Source organism: Entelurus aequoreus, linkage group LG13 (assembly GCF_033978785.1).
Source record: "Entelurus aequoreus isolate RoL-2023_Sb linkage group LG13, RoL_Eaeq_v1.1, whole genome shotgun sequence".
NCBI classification, from domain to species: Eukaryota; Metazoa; Chordata; class Actinopteri; order Syngnathiformes; family Syngnathidae; genus Entelurus; species Entelurus aequoreus.
In genome coordinates, this window is record NC_084743.1 from 26,008,581 (window position 1) to 26,027,216 (window position 18,636).

General features: G+C 37.2%; 1 protein-coding gene across 1 annotated transcript in view; it reads right to left on the minus strand.

Annotated features, from left to right (window-relative positions):
- Window positions 1–18,636, minus strand: part of adarb1b (adenosine deaminase RNA specific B1b) — a 408,325-nt gene that overhangs the window by 206,146 nt on the left and 183,543 nt on the right. The window contains exon 2 of the mRNA XM_062067621.1: window positions 15,185–15,237. The gene's annotated coding sequence lies outside the window, so the exon portion shown is untranslated. The remainder of the gene's footprint in view (window positions 1–15,184; window positions 15,238–18,636) is intronic.

Sequence of the window (18,636 nt, forward strand, 5' to 3'; positions counted from 1 at the left end):
GGGAGGCAAAGAGGGGGTTATTAAGACTAAGTCTCAATGATGAGACCACTACGCCGCTTAGTTATCACCGTCACTTTCATGATAGAAAATTATTTTACATGATCAAAGATACCATCTTTTTTCTTGATTTTGGTTCCAGCTTGGACCAGGCACGGAGCCAAGTTTTTCCTTTCCCTTCCTGAGAATTTACGATAACCAAGTAAGTTCTCTGTCACTCTGACACACTCCCAATTAGAAGAGTCTGCCTCACGTTTGGAGACATGATAAACAGTGATGAGTACCAAAACTCGGTTCCTTAATTGCACCGGTACCAGGGTAAATGGTAGCAACCGTAATTTCTGGTGTATTAACCGGGGTAGGAAGAGGAGATTATGCCGAGTAACAAGCACTGTATTTTGGTAAAATTGTAAATATGTTATTGTAATATGTGTCCACATGCGGATAATAGAAGTTTGCGACCAATATATGTACAGATGATTAAAATATTTATTCACGATAATAGCATTGTTTATAGTTAAAGGCCTACTGAAAGCCACTACTACCGACCACGCAGTCTGATAGTTTATATATCAATGATGAAATCTTAACATTGCAACACATGCCAATACGGCCGGGTTAACTTATAAAGTGCAATTTTAAATTTCCCGGCAAACTTCCGGCTGAAAACGTTTCGATATGATGACGTTTGCGTGTGACGTCAACGGTTGAAGCGGAAGTATTCGGAGCCCATTGAATCCAATACAAAGGGCTCTGTTTTCATCTCAAAATTCCACAGTATTCTGGACATCTGTGTTGGTGAATCTTTTGCAATTTGTTTAATGAACAATGGAGACTGCAAAGAAGAAAGTTGTAGGTGGGATCGGTGTATTAGCGGCGGACTACAGCAACACAACCAGGAGGACTTTGAGATAGATAGCAGACGCGCTAGCCGCCGACCACACCTTGACTTCCTCCGTCTCCGGGCCGCCTACCGCATCGGTGATCAGGTGAAGTCCTTCGTCGTACCGTCGATCGCTGGAACGCAGGTGAGCACGGGTCGTGATGAGCAGATGAGAGCTGGTGTAGGTGCAGAGCTAATGTTTTTAACATAGCTCTGTCGAGGTTCCGTAGCTAAGTTAGCTTCAATGGCGTCTTTAGCAACAGCATTGCTAAGCTTCGCCAAGCTGGAAAGCATTAACCGTGTAGTTACATGTCCAGAGTTTGGTAGTATTGTTGATCTTCTGTCTATCCTTCCAGTCAGGGGCTTATTTGTTTTGTTTCTATATGCAGTTAAGCCCGATGCTATCACGTTAGCTCAGTAGCTAAAGTGCTTCACCGATGTATTGTCGTGGAGATAAAAGTCACTGTGAATGTCCATTTCCCGTTCTCGACTCTCATTTTCAAGAGGATATAGTATCCGAGGTGGTTTAAAATACAAATCCGTGATCCACAATAGAAAAAGGAGAGAATGTGGAATCCAATGAACCCTTGTACCTAAGTTACAGTCAGAGCGAAAAAAGATACGTCCTGCACTGCACGCTAGTCCTTCACTCTCACGTTCCTCATCCACAAATCTTTCATCCTCGCTCAAATTAATGGGGTAATCGTCACTTTCTCGGTCCGAATCTCTCTCGCTGCATTGAAAACAATAGGAAAATGTAAGAAGCCCTTCCTCCGGTGACGTCACGCTACTTCCGGTAGGGGCAAGGCTTTTTTTTTATCAGAGACCAAAAGTTGCAAACTTTATCGTTGTTGTTCTATACTAAATACTTTCAGCAAAAATATGGCAATATCGCGAAATGATCAAGTATGACACATAGAATGGATCTGCTATCCCCGTTTAAATTAAAAAAAATAATTTCAGTAGGCCTTTAACTTAAAATTAATCACGATTAATATCAGAGAGATACTATTTTTCATCATTAATAAGTGTGCTACAGAAAGATAATTTTAAAGATTTAACAACTACAACTGGACAATTGGTTTTAAACACATGTTCATTTAACTTTATGTTTTTTTAAACAGCTCCACACCAAAGGGACATGAACACACTTTTACTGACAATAAAAAAAAAGACCTGCAGTGCATTGGTGTATCTCTGACAGAATTTCAATTCCTGCTGTAGGAGCACTTGAATTCAGAAGAGGAGCTACACTCCCGGGTTTAGATGCCAATTTCGTGCATTCATAAAACAAAATATGGATTGTTACAATCATGGTTTGATTGTCAAAGATGCTTTGTAATGTAGTCTGTGATATTTCTGCCTGAATAAACGCTTCTGATATTCTGCACATGACGAGCGGCACGAGGTAATGGTATTATTATCGCTGCATGACCCCGTCTTAACCTCCTCAATTTATTATTAAAAGTGTAATATTCCGCCTGCTAAACATTCTGTAATTAAGGACTGTCAGCCAGAACATATTATAAAATAAAATAAACATTATTTCAGCCAGTCAGAACATGTTCCCCCCTATATTCCTTAACTGATGTATGAGCATTTAGGTAGAAATATCCCAGATTACATTCCAAAACATCATTGACAAAGTATGATCACAGTGTAAGCCATTTTTCATTTTGGTCAGTGTAGTTTGGTCAGTATTTTAAAGCGGAAGTGTCTGATTGGTTTAAGAAGCGGTGGTTTTACATGTTTTGACGGACAGAATAAAAAGTGCCTCTTGACTTTCTGCTTATTGTCTTAATTATCTGCTGAGCTCGTATCCCATTTTACTGAACCAGTTACAGTAACAATCTACATTTCATCTTATCAGTGGACTAAACTTTAATCTAAACACGAAAGTGAAGTTCCACCTCTCTCAATGCAAGGGGTACATTTAGCACACGTTTGCTCAAGTAATGACGGATTAAAATAGTTTTGTCATGTCGGGAGAACGACTTAACATGGCTTTGGACATGAGCTTTCCATAATGTACCCCTTTCTTTGTCCATTTGTGCTCGCAATTTTTTTTCCCACTTTGTGTCTCAACAGTAACTGAACACAGACGCATTTTCAAACGCGACAGAATGGATCGAGGGTCGGACAGGACGCGTCAAAAAAATGTAAGGCATTAAAAGAAATTATAGTTAACTCGTTATCGCGTTAACTTTGACAGCCCTAGTACAAAATAAAAAACAAATTTAAAATTGGGTGGGTGCGGCTTATAATCAGATGTGCTATATAGCCCGGGTATTATAGTAGTTAATAAAGTGCTGTAAAGTTAGCAGAATAACAACGAGGCAGGATGACACAAGTCAGGTTTTTAAATGGCATGAACATAACAGCTGTAGTGCAGACTGATGTAATCTACATTTTCAACACCTCCTTAGACTTATTTTCACCCCGAGGCTGGCTCAAACTCAGCATGCAGATGCTATTGCCCCATACAGAGGTTCTTAGTCTCAATAGGACTTTCCTGAGTAAATAAAGGTTAAAAACATTTAAAAAAGACTTGCACAAAACTAAATATAGTATGTAAATAGTAGCAAATAAAATACATTATTTTCTTCAATTAATATACACGATTTGCAAGTTTTAAAAAATTATTTGCCAACATTTTTTTTCGCAAGTACAAGAACTATTTTCTGCAATAAAAATAGTTTTTCTTTAATTAAAAGCAAAATGTGCAAGTATAAAAACAATTTTCTGCAAGGCAAAACTTTTGGCAGTAACGTCCCACCCTAAACAACCCACACACTTACACTCAGAGCACCCGTACTTCACACTCTACAACGACAGGTGGAGCTGCTGAGTCAATTTAAGGTCGTCACAGCTACTGTTATTTGCGCATGGTGCCATCCGCCAAAAATAACAAAGAAGAAGCTGGGGATTAAAATGGCGGACAGTACAGGGGGGAAATAAACTCAACTTGTAAGAATTGTTTTACTAGTCGATTGTTGTTGTTTTTTTACTTGAGATTTGTTTTTTCAATTAAAGCAAATATTTGTTTTTACACGAGAATGGTTTTACTTGCAGAAATGTGTTTTTATTTGAGATGTCCGATATTACAGGGGTCACCAACGCGGTGCCCGTGGGCACAAGGTAGCCCGTAAGGACCAGATGAGTAGCCCGCTGGCCTGTTCTAAAAAAAAAACAAATAGCAGCACTTACCAGTGAGCTGCCTCTATTTTTTTAATTTTATTTATTTACTAGCAAGCTGGTCTCGCTATGCTCGACATTTTTAATTCTAAGAGAGACAAAACTCAAATAGAATTTGAAAATCCAAGAAAATATTTTAAAGTCTTGGTCTTCACTAACTGACAAAGAAACAGATAACAGATTTGGTGTCCAGTTCAAAGTGTGACATGATTTATTTAAAAATTTGAGAGTTGACTTTTGTATTTTACATGAGTTATTTGTACAAACATGGTGCAAAGTAATTCATGATTTGTTAAAAAATGTTAGTGGCTAGCTAGTTAAAATGGGATATTGTGATTTCACAAGACTGTCTAGAAGTGATCATTTGAAAATGTTCAATTTGAAAAATGTGCACTTAGAGAAAATATAAAAATAAAGTGTTGCATATTGATATTTATCTGTTTCTATATATATTTATTGTGACAAATCATTAAGATGATCAGTGTTTCCACAAAGATAAATATAATTAATTATTAATAATAATATAGAGTTAAAGGTAAATTGAGCAAATTGGCTATTTCTGGCAATTTATTTAAGTGTGTATCAAACTGGTAGCCCTTCGCATTAATCAGTACCCAAGAAGTAGCTCTTGGTTTCAAAAAGATTGGTGACCCCTGCTTTAAAATGTAATATCAGAAATTTTTGGTATCGGTTTTAAAAAGTAAAATGTATGACTTTTTAAAACGCCGCTGTACGGAGTGGTACACGGACGTAGGGAGAAGTACAGAGCAGTTGTGTCTCCCAGTGATGCCAACCCTCCCGATTTTCCCGGGAGACTCCCGAATTTCAGTGCCCCTCCCGAAAATCTCCCTGGGCAACCATTCTCCCGAATTTTTCCCGATTTCCACCCAGACAACAATATTGGGGGCCGGCCCAACCACATAATATCCACTGCATTTCACACACACAAGTGAATGCAAGGCATACTTGGTCAACAGCCATACAGATCACACTGAGGGTGGACGTATAAACAACTTTAACACTGTTACAAATATGAGCCACACTGAGAACCCACACCAAACAAGAATGACAAACACATTTCGGGAGAACATCCGCACCGTAACACAACATAAACACAACAGAACAAATACCCAGAACCCCTTGCAGCACTAACTCTTTCGGGACGCTAAAATATACACCCCCCGCTCCCCTCCACTCCCTCAAACTCAAGGGAGAGTATGTCCAAAATTCCAAGCTGCTGTTTTGAGGCATGTTAAAAAAAAGAATGCACTTTGTGACTTCAATAATAAATATGGCAGTGCCATGTTGGCATTTTTTTCCATAACTTGAGTTGATTTATTTTGGAAAACCTTGTTACATTGTTTAATGTATCCAGCGGGGCATCACAACAAAATTAGGCATAATAATGTGTCAATTCCACAAATGTATATATCGGTATCGGTTGATATTGGAATCGGTAATTAAGAGTTGGACAATATCGGAATATCGGATATCGGCAAAAAAGCCATTATCGGACATCTCTAATTACAAGCTCGTGTAATATCGGACATCTCTAGCTTTTATACCTGCATACCTTTTTTAAATGCAGAACATAGTGGTTGTTTTTACTTGTGAATGGTGCTGAGGTTTTTTTTATTGAATAAATTTGTTTTGTGTTACTTACAAATCAATGGGTGTGAACACAAATATTTGTATGTGTTTGTGGAGTTGTGGCAGTTATTTTACTCCATGGTAAAAACTGTGTGCTTTGTTGTTTTTTTTAACTACCGGTCTGGGCTTTGTTTAAGCACCGGCACTGTTATAAAAGTACTGACTCAGCACCGATATTGGCTAATAATATACCCAACCTTAATAACAAAAGGGAAAAAGTTCATTTAAAAGGCCAAAAGTGACGTGGTTCTTTCTCAGTACATATTCTTTCACTGCACACAGGTAAATTCTTCTTTTTGTATAGTATTAATAATTTATAGGAATACATACTTACCCCTGAATCGTACTAAGACGAAGACAGCCTGTATAGAATTGTGGTTACTTGTATCCATGCATGAATAATTCATTCAAATTACCAAATGCCAGAACAACAATGGTGTATAGGCTCTTTAGGAATAAAAACATAAACATAAAGGGTAATGGTGGCTGTGAATTAGCCTGCCAGCAGTCTCTAGTGGGGGCAATGAGGCAGACAAGGCTGGGCCATAACGATATCATAAAAAATAGGTTAGTGAGTTAATTGGTTTGGTAACACAAGCTGAATATCTAGAAAACATTATAGAGCACGTGTGTCCAAACTACAGCCCGCGGGGCAAGTGCGGTTTGCCCCAATTTGGCCCCCGAGATGGCAGGAGTTCAATAAACAAAATGGCCAGGAGCGGAGTATTCATATATTATTTACAAATATCTGCAGTCCGAAGGCTGACATTTTGTTAACATCTGGTGGCCAACGAAATTAACTCAACCATTAATGTAGTTGTAAGAGAACACAGCACAGCATTCACTTAGATGACCCAATCCAAACAACCTTCCCTAGTCATGGTGTAGGGAAAACAATTAATTAACCAACACAAAAATTTAACAAGTTTGGTCACATATAACACAACCTGTTCACTGAACTTTGTATATATTATTTAAAAAAAAGTCTAATCAAAATAAAAAATGTACAAAACCCAAAGCCAGTGAAGTTGGCACGTTGTGTAAATCGTAAACAAAAACAGAATACAATGATTTGCAAATCCTTTTTAACTTATATTCAATTGAATAGACTGCAAAGACAAGATATTTAATGTTCAAACTGAGAAACTTGATTTTTTTTTGCAAATAATCATTAACTTAGAATTTAATGGCAGCAACACATTGCAAAAAAGTTGGCACAGGGGTATTTTTACCACTGTGTTACATGGCCTTTCCTTTTAACAACACTCAGTAAACGTTTGGGAACTGAGGAGACCAATGTTTGAAGTTTTTCATGTGGAATTTTGTCCCATTCTTGCTTGATGTACAGCTTAAGTTGTTCAACAGTCCGGGGTCTCCGTTGTCGTATTTTACGCTTCATACATTTTCAATGGGAGACAGGTCTGGAATACAGGCAGGCCAGTCTAGTACCCTCACTCTTTTACTACGAAGCCACGCTGTTGCACACGTGCAGAATGTGGCTTGGTATTGTCTTGCTGAAATAAGCAGGGGCGTCCATGAAAAACACGTTGCTTGGATGGCAGCATATGTTGCTCCAAAACCTGTATGTACCTTTCCGCATTAATGGTGCCTTCACAGATGTGTAAGTTACCCATGCCTTGGGCACTATATATATATATATATATATATATATATATATATATATATATATATATATATATATATATATATATACACACTGTATATAGTGAAGTGAAGTGAATTATATTTATATAGCGCTTTTCTCTAGTGACTCAAAGCAATATATATATATATATATATATATATATATATATATATATATATATATATATATATATATTGCTTTGAGTCACTAGAGAAAAGCGCTATATAAATATATATATATATATATATATATTGCTTTGAGTCACTAGTGAAAAGCGCTATATAAATATAATTCACTTCACCTCACTATATATATATATATATATATATATATATATATATATATATATATATATATATATATATATATATATATATATATATATATATATATATATATATATATATATATATGTGTATATACGGTATATATAGTGTATATGTATATATACCATTCAAAAGTTTGGGGTCACCCAAACAATTTTGTGGAATAGCCTTCATTTCTAAGAACAAGAATAGACTGTCGAGTTTCAGATGAAAGTTCTCTTTTTCTGGCCATTTTGAGCGTTTATTCGACCCCACAAATGTGATGCTCCAGAAACTCAATCTGCTCAAAGGAAGGTCAGTTTTGTAGCTTCTGTAACGAGCTAAACTGTTTTCAGATGTGTGAACATGATTGCACAAGGGTTTTCTAATCATCAATTAGCCTTCTGAGCCAATGAGCAAACACATTGTACCATTAGAACACTGGAGTGATAGTTGCTGGAAATGGGCCTCTATACACCTATATAGATATTGCACCAAAAAACAGACATTTGCAGCTAGAATAGTCATTTACCACATTAGCAATGTATAGAGTGTATTTCTTTAAAGTTAAGACTAGTTTAAAGTTATCTTCATTGAAAAGTACGGTGCTTTTCTTTCAAAAATAAGGACATTTCAATGTGACCCTAAACTTTTGAACGGTAGTATGTATATATATATAGATAGATGGATGGATGGATGGATGGATGGATGGATGGATGGATGGATGGATGGATGGATGGATGGATGGATGGATGGATGGATGGATGGAGAGAGAGAGAGAGAGAGAGAGAGAGAGAGAGAGAGAGAGAGAGAGAGAGAGAGAGAGAGAGAGAGAGAGAGAGAGAGAGAGAGAGCAGTGGTTCTTAACCTTGTTTGAGGTACCGAACCCCACCAGTTTCATATGCGCATTCACCGAACCCTTCTTTAGTGAAAAATAATTTATTTATTTTTCTCAAATTCAAGACAAAGTTTTATGTTTTTTGTAACACTTTAGTATGGGGAACATATTCTAAGTAACAAAGACTTAATTTAGAGTTATTTTGTTAGGGTTAGGGTCAGGGTTAGAGGGTTAGGGTTATAATAAGGCCATGCCGAATAAGGCATTAATAAGTACTTAATAATGACTAGTTAAGAGCCAATATGTTACTAATTTGCATGTTAATAAGCAACTAATTAATGGTGAATATGTTGCCCATACTAAAGTGTTACCATGTTTTTTTTTACTGGTGCACAAAATGAACCGTGCATGAACATCACCTTGTTCGAACAACAAAACCAACACAGTGCATAAACGCACAACAAATTACACACCTGCAAATCAGTCTGACTTCTGCTGTTACCGTATCCGTAATACGCCGATAGGGAGAAGTTTTTATTTACACGATTAGTCGGGTGTGTTTTGACCTCCGCCGACTCACCCCTGAGCCCGACTCTAGGGTTCGATCGAACCCAGGTTAAGAACCACTGATATAGAGGGATGACAACTGTTAAGGAACCCAATGAAAATAGTGCCTTGATAAACATGAGGATAATTGAGGTTATTTTGCCGTTTATGTTGGGATAAAATGGCAACCAACTTACCAACGGTATCCCACAGCATGTCACACTTCTACAGTCAAATGAGTCACACTGAGCATTGTACCCCTCATTACCGAATGCCGATCAAGACAAGACTTGATGCATGCACTTAGATCTCAATCCCTTGTTGAAAGACCCTGATGGCACTATTACAACATCAAGATTATTGTATTCTGAGATTTTTAAAAAGCTGCTCCAGAGCAACACGCTGAAAAAGTGTTTTTACAGGTTGCACGACTGTGGAGAATGTGGTGGGTGGGCATTTAAACATCTATTAAATACCAGCCTCAAATAGCTAAGAGAAATGAGTCAAAAGCAAGCGGAAAGAATGGCGACATGATTACATACAGTAAGTGGATAAATGGATTCCCATGGTGTGTAATTATCCATCCTGACAGAGTAGAGTAGAGGTTTTTGGGATTCAAATGAGTAACAAAGCAAAGAGTGACAACAAGGAATGGGGAAGTCTGAGGGGTCCCTTGATATTTTAGCCGTTCTAAAAATAACCTTGCCGAAGCAGAGATATGGAAGGGGAGTAAAGAAAAGGTGGGAAAAACACATTGGCAACAGGAGGTGAAAGTAAGCTTTTTAACGAGGGCTGCACAATTTTTATTGTAATAATAACTACACTATGTCATAGGTGAGTGAGTTAATTAGGTGTTAATTAGGTGTTAAATCGCACCGACAATTGTCGGGCCTATTTTAGGAATTATGACGTCTCACTAATAAATATGATAACATTGTAGGGTTGTACGATACCAATATTTTAGTACCGGTACCAAAATGCATTTCGATACTTTTCTAAATAAGGGGGACCACAAAAAATGGCATTATTGACTTCATTTTAACAAAAAATCTTACAGTACATTAAACATATGTTTATTGTTGCAATCGAAGAACAATTTTGGCCTTAAATAAAATAGTGAACATACTAGACAACTTGTCTTTTAGTAGTAAGTAAGCAAACAAAGACTCCTAATTAGTCTGCTGATGTATGCAGTCACATATTGTGTCATTCTTTATTTTGTCAAAATAATGAGGGACAAGCTTTAAAAATTGATTATTAATCCACTTGTTCATTTACTGTTAATATCTGCTTATTTTCCGTTTCAACGTGTTCTATCTACACTTCTGTTAAAATGTAATAATAACTTATTATTCTGTTGTTTGGATACTTGACATTAGTTTTGGATGATACCACAAATTTAGGTATCGATCCGATACCAAGTAGTCACAAGATCATACATTGGTCATAGGTTGGAGTTCAAATCCCAGCCGAGTCATACAAAAAACTATAAAAATGGGACCCATAACCTCCCTGTTTGGCACTCAGCAACAAAGGGTTAGAGTTGGGGGTTAAATCACCAAAATGATTCCCGGGCGCGGCGCCGCTGCTGCCCACTGCTCCCCAAGGGGATGGGACAAATGCAGAGGACAAATTTCGCCACATCTAGTGTGTGTGTGACAATCATTGGTACTTTAATCTTTAATATTCAAAGTCCTCATACGTCCAGGCACGTAATTCCTAAACTTATAAACATAATATGAATTTTTACAAAAGGGAAAAAAATGTGACGATAAAAAATATCGATGTAATCATAGTAGTATCGACGAGATAGGCTATTGTACTTGGTGTCATTGCAGTGGATGTCAGGTGTAGATCCACCCATGGCATTTGTTTACATTGTGAAGCCGGTGAGCTACGGTATGTAGTGAAGCATGTTTAGCTATTCCTCGTCCTGCAGGGATGATACTTGTAAGAAACATACTTTATTTGTCGCCATGGAGGCGAGGAGTAGTGATTCAGAAGTCGCTAAAACACTGCAGACTGTGGCTGGAAGTTCGCCGCTAGCTAGCTAGCCATGTCTTAAAGTACCTTTTTCTGAGGGCGTTTCAGTGTTATAACTTCACCTTTATCTTTAGTTGTTAGGCCAAAATGCGTCCATTCTCCCTTTTCGGTCCAAACACCTTGTCTGCTTGTAAGTACTCGGTGATTGTGCGCTGCCGAACATGCTCCTCTGCTCGCAAAACCAGCAATGTCATGACGTGACGACGCACTGTCATGCCCAGAAAACCGGTACTTTTCAAACAAAGTATAGTACTGTTTTTGATTCATTAGTACCGCGATACTATACCAGTACCAGTTGTTACGTGGGGGGGGGTCGTTCTCCCGGGATGCAGAACGGACAACTCCGGACAAAGTGTGAAGGTAGGAGTATGATATATTGTCATAAATCATGGCTTAAACTAGGGCTGCAACTAACGATTGATTTGATAATCGATTAATCTGTCGATTATTACTTTGATTAATAATCGGATAAAAGAGACAAACTAAATTTCTATCCTCTCCAGTATTTTATTGAAAAAAAACAGCATACTGGCACCATACTTATTTTGATTATCGTTTCTCAGCTGTTTGTAAATGTTGCAGTTTATAAATAAAGGTTTATTAAAAAAAATTAAAAAGAAATAAAAGAAAAAAACTTTGTTCATTTAAAAAAAAAAAAAAAAAAAAAACTGCGCATAGCATGGATCCAACGAATCGATGACTAAATTAATCGGCAACTATTTTAATAATCGATTTTAATCGATTAGTTGTTGCAGCCCTAGCTTAAACCAAAAACAGGAAACAAGCAAAAGGAAATCGTGCCGTTCGCACGAGAAGCTAAGAGAACCACAACTTAGCACTGGCTGACTGACTGGCAAAGGCAGGCTTAAATAATGCCTCTGATTAGAGACACGTGAACACCAGAGGCAGGTGAAAACAATAAGTAACCATGGTAACAAACAAGGGTGCACAAAAACAGGAACTAAGGCAGTCCAAAACTAACAGAACATAACAAAAACATGATCCGGACCACGGATCATGACACTGGTATACCGTACAACCCTATAACAGTGAAACATAAATAATGCTGTTGGTGGGTTAAGGTGAACAAAACCATCACTCCTACCTCATAGGATGTCCTAAACTTCCCTTGAGCTCACAATGTAAACAAACACGGTGTTGATCGTGCGGGACTCCTTCAGAAGACGACATGCCGCATGTCAATCTAACCACATCAAAACTGACCGGACAAATGAAACCACTGTGCCTCGAAAACCCATGAAAAACCATGGTTAGCTAGAAAAGCTAACCAAAATCAGCGGTAAAGAAAAGCCCAGGAGATCTGCAATTTTCTCATGGAAATGATGGCTCAGGATGGCTGAAGACACTGGAACTGGAGCCTCGTTTTGTACTTATAAACCGTGGTTATTTTCCAGATGTTTGTTTGCAAAATACGACGTGACTACCCTACTCCTGCACACATTGAGTGGGACTCCATACGAGTCCCACTGTGCACAAAAGGTTGTTCGAGAGATGTGAGTCAGTACTCTTGAGCAAGGCTTGGGCAATATTCCAAATTAAATTGGAAATGTTACCTGTATTCCATTTCAATACCATACATTTGAGTTGAGGTTGCAAACAGGAAAGAAAATTGCAATTCAAATATTAATCGAAGGAAGTAGAATTGAAATTCAATGGAATTCCAATTGATAATTCTAGAATCCTGTATTACAGTATATGCCTCACATGACTGAGGAATAATAGGTCATAAAAATAAAATTAGTGCAGTAGGAAAGGGATTCATATCGCCCCATTCCTGGGTAGAGGAAAAGGGGGGTTAATCATTGTGCAATGCAGTCTGCTGGAAATGATGGAAAGCACCACTCTACATAGCAACTGACGCTGTTGTCAAAGTTAGAATTGCCTCAAAACATATTTTAAGTTTTCCAACACGGTACTATTCGTCAATACTTGTGACGAATGGGGCCATAAAATTCCCCTTCCTACTCTATAAACCTAAAGAATATGTTATTTTTCATTACAGCTATTAATTAAATTCATTGAAAATGAAAGCTTCTTCTCTAAAACAGATTTAATTTTGTGTATTATAACTTTTAAATGATGAAAAATGGTGGAATTTTCATTTGTACAAAAATTACCTTTAGTTAAAAATTTAAAGGCCTACTGAAACCCACTACTACCGACCACGCAGTCTGATAGTTTATATATCAATGATGAAATCTTAACATTGCAACACATGCCAATACGGCCGGGTTAACTTATAAAGTGCAATTTTAAATTTCCCGCTAAACTTCCGGTTGAAAAACTCCTTTGGATATGACATATGCGCGTGAGGTATGCGCGTGACGTCACGACGGCAACGGAAGTATTTGTACCCAATGTGTCACCATACAAACTGCTCTGTTTTCATCGAACAATTCCACAGTATTCTGGACATCTGTGTTGGTGAATCTTTTGCAATTTGTTTAATGGACAATGGAGACTGCAAATAAGAAAGTTGTAGGTGCGATCGGTGTTTTAGCAGCGGACTACAGCAACACAATCAGGAGGTTGTGTTGTGTTTGAGCTGGATAGCAGACGCACTACCGTGAGTTCAGCTTTGGCTTCCAAACATTTGATCGCTTGCCCGTACGTGCGTGTCGCTATGTGCATGTCACGTACGTAACTTTGGGGAAATATATGTTTGTTGCCGACTCTGATGGCGGCTGGGGTGTCGTCGAAAGCTACAACGCCCGCCGCCGCTCCATAGTTAGCTTCAATTGTTAAGCTTCGTCAAGCTGGAAATTATTAACCGTGTATTTACATGTTCATGGTTTAATAGTATTGTTGATCTTCTGTCTATCCTTCCAGTCAGGGTTTTTTTAAATTTTGTTTCTATCTGCATTTGAGCCTGATACTATCACGTTAGCTACGTAGCTAAGTTAGTTAGCTTCAATTGTTAAGCTTCGCCGAGCTGGAAATTATTAACCGTGTATTTACATGTTCATGGTTTAATAGTATTGTTGATCTTCTGTCTATCCTTCCAGTCAGGTTTTTTTTAATTTTGTTTCTATCTGTATTTGAGCCCGATGCTATCACGTTAGCTCCGTAGCTAAAGTGCGTCAACGATGTATTGTCGTGGAGATAAAAGTCACTGTGAATGTCCATTTCGCGTTCTCGACTCTCATTTTCAAGAGGATATAGTATCCGAGGTGGTTTAAAATACAAATCCGTGATCCACAATAGAAAAAGGAGTGTGTGGAATCCAATGAGACCTTGTACCTAAGTTACGGTCAGAGCGAAAAAAGATACACCCTGCACTGCCTCTAGTCCTTCACTCTAACGTTCCTCATCCACAAATCTTTCATCCTCGGTCAAATTAATGGGGTAATCGTCGCTTTCTCGGTCCGAATCTCTCTCGCTCCATTGTAAACAACAGGGAATTGTGAGGAATCCTTCCTCATGTGATGTCACGCTACTTCCGGTATAGGCAAGGCTTTTTTTTATCAGCGACCAAAAGTTGCGAACTTTATCGTCGTTGTTCTATACTAAATCCTTTCAGCAAAAATATGGCAATATCGCGAAATGATCAAGTATGACACATAGAATGGATCTGCTATCCCCGTTTAAATAAAAAAAAATCATTTCAGTAGGCCTTTAAGTTAATATTACGAATGCACAAAACTCGACCGAGGGACAAGTATGGAAAAAATAACGTCACAAAATATTTTACACAATGAAAACACTATTTCATCTGCTTCATCAAGTTCCCTTTGATGTCAGGTAAATAAAATACTAAAATAAATAAAAACTGCAAATGTGTTTTTTCTCAATTCCGCCAGTGACAGATTCCCAGATACAGTAGTTGGAGAACCACACAATCTGCAACAACACTATAAACAAACCCTGCAGTGCTCTCTGTCTTTACAGATTTGTTGTTTTGGTACTCATTAGTCATTTCTGTCCTTTCATAGACATGGCAACAGTCCCAAAAATATCTCAAGTCGTGCAAGGTTTTGGAGCGGTTCATTATCCCATTGCTTCATTTGTAAGTCATATTGAGTGGGCATATGGTGCATACAAATAAAATGTTAAAAACTCACTCTTGCGTAGTTAGAGAGACAGCCGTTGGATTTTCCAATCTTTCGCAGTCAACCTGTAAGAAATAAGAAAATATTTAACACATGGCTATAATATGTTTTATGAAAATAAAATAAAAGTGTCACTATGTTCTATGCAGATTGTACACAGTCAGTTGAGTTCATACGGCAAAGACAAAGTGCCGAAATGTGTCTTCATCGCAAATCAGGGTCTAGGCCAGGGGTTGGCAACCCAAAATGTTGAAAGAGCATATTGGACCAAAAATACAAAAAACAAATCTGTCTGGAGCCGCAAAAAATGAAAAGCCGTATACAAGTCTTATACTGAAGGCAACACATGAGGTAAGTGTTTATATTAGCTATAATTGCCTACTATCAAAATGACTATGTGTCGCAGGCTGAAGCAAATCTTCGTTGACAGGAAATGTTGAAATTAAATAGTTATTCTACTCATTTTTACAACATTAGAAACCATTAGTAAATCAGACGATACTCAGAAGGTGAGATAACTCCTGGAAATTACTGCCTTTAATGGCCAGAGGTACAGATGTGTGTGTCCAAGTTAAAGGAAACGGCAGGCTGTCTCCTTCTAATGGACTGTGGAGGGAGATGTGGCCAGCGCTGCCTGCAGGAGCAAAGGTCACCGCCTCTGTCCATGGTGCTGAGGACAGAGCACCATCAGACGGGGGAGTGGCAGTGCTGACGGCGAGACACAGCTGGCAGGTGATTCGATTTCACAGGTGGTACGTGTTAATCTAATCATCTGTTGTCTTTAACAGTAAGCGGCCGGGAGCAGGAGGAGAGAGAGGATACGGACGTGACTGAAAAGTCACGTTCTGCTGGAGGAAAGACTTTGATACAATCTATGTACATTAAAACGTTGTTCAACTTGGCACGCCTGGCTCCTGTGAAGTGTATGTCAGTGGTATCGCTAGGAAGCGACCTCTACATGGACTTATTACAATCTTTGGCTAGCTAGGTAATGTTTGCAGTGGTCTGGAACAACATGGCACACAAACAACTATCTGAAATGCAGCCAATACTACATACAGATAATGTGTCATGAGACATGCAAAACTAAATTATATACAAAGAGGATAAAAGTAAAGGATATTAAATGAGCCCAAATATACCTACAAATGAGGCATAATGATGCAATATGTACATACAGCTAGCCTAAATAGCATGTTAACATTGATTAGTTTGCAGTCATGCACTGACCAAATATGCCTGATAAGCACTCCAACAAGTCAATAACATCAACAAAGCGCACCTTTGTGCATTCACGCACAGTATAAAACGTTTGGTGGACAAAATGAGACAAAGAAGGGAGTGGAAGATTTTACATGTAAACAAACTGTTGAGTCACAGTCCACTCTATGGTAAGTTCAAGAAGCGCTGAAATTAGTAGGACAAAACGATGTTCACCAAATACTCTCATCACTGAAGCATACACACAAACATTAAACAGTGGGCTTTCTAACAATTGAGAAGGTTTGTTTCATGTTTGTCCTCAAACAGAAAACATACTAAAACAAAAAAATATATTTTTCTCCAAACTTTTTCCATTTTCAATCCTTTTTTAAAAATGCTCCAGAAAGCCACTAGGGCGGCACAAAAGAGATGCATGCGGCTCGAGAGTTAAGTTAAGTTAAAGTTAAAGTACCAATGATTGTCACACACACACTAGGAGCTGCGGTTTGCTGACCCCTGGTCTTGGCACAGATTTTTAAAAAAGAGATATTTGTACAGTATTTCTAGACTATTCATAAAAATGACCCAAAGCAGAACCAAGCCGAGAACCAGCACAAGTCATTAATTCTTCTTGAATCTTCACAATATTACAGGAACGTTCTAGTCAAACTCCTAGCCCTAACTCCATTTAGCATCAACAGTAATAATGCTGCAAATCTGCAGCTTCAATGACAGCAAGGCAGTAAACTATAAGTCTATCCTCCAATCACAGCGGTCCCTGAGATTCAGCATTTACAAAAGGAAAATATGGAAAATAAAGGTGTTGGCTTCTGACTATGCTGACAAAAAGCGTTCAAAATAAAGGTCAGAGTTTCAACATCAATTAGTCCAACATCAAAATATAGCAAAGTGCGATAAACCACTGATTTTCTTCTCGATTTGCTACCAGGTAAAATTTAGGCTGGTATCGGCGATACCGATCCGATACCAATACTTTGTGAAAAAATACCTAAAGTGTCTGCTGAAATTTAAAAAATTGTGTATTTTCAAATAATAACATTTCTATCTAAAAAAAAAAAACGGTACAAATGTAAGAAAAAAAAAGGAAAAACTCAGAATGTAATGAGAAAAAGCTGAACTTTTTAAACTAATAATAATAATATACTTAGTCACCTATGACACAACATTTTGTCTTCATATATATACGGCCAATGAGGTGGCCACTTGTCCAGGGTGTACCCCGTCTTACGCCCGACTGCAGTTGGGATAGGCTCCAGCACCCCGCGACCCCGAGAGGGACAAGCGGTAGAAAATGGATGTGTATGTATATATATATATATATATATATATATATATATATATATATATATATATATATATATATATATATATATACACACACACATATATATATATATATATATATATATATATATATATATATATATATATATATATATATATATATATATATATATATATATATATATATATACATACATACATTATATATACACATACATACATTATATATACACATACATACATACATACATTATATATATATACTGTATATCTGTGTGTATTATACTATTGACTTTGACACCCCTGATCTACAATATTAGAAACTCTCAAAATAAAAATAAAATCTACTTAAAATATAAACAAAGTTTAGTTAGTTAATTAAGAAATAAAATACTAACTTATAAATCAAATTGAACAAATTATAACAACCATAATAAACACTGGTAGATATGTAACTATGTAGTTAAACAATCGTAATAAAATGTTTATTCTATTCTTACATGGGAAAAAAAACCTAACAATTTTAAAAAAGAGCAAAAAAATCAGTATGAAATGAGAAAAAGCTTAAAATGTTTGAAGTAATAATTCGTAATAATATACTTTGGCACCAATAATACAAGGCTGAAACAATATCTTTTTTTAGCATGTTTTTAAAATAAAAAAGTATCAATATGGCCCCCGCATACTTTGACTTTTCATTATGTGGCCCTTGGTGGAAAATGTTACGACACACTTGAAATAAAGTATCAAAAGTAAGATCATTTGATTTGAGGATCGATGTTAAAACATAAAGATCTGATATCGGCGGTATCGATGTTTCAGTATCGATTCACACATCACTACCAAAATACACAACTACAAATAGTTATGCACCATACACGAAAATGCAAAAAAAGTCACCTTACTTAAAGTTTGTGTGAATTTACAGTATATACTTTTACATAAAACATTATGTT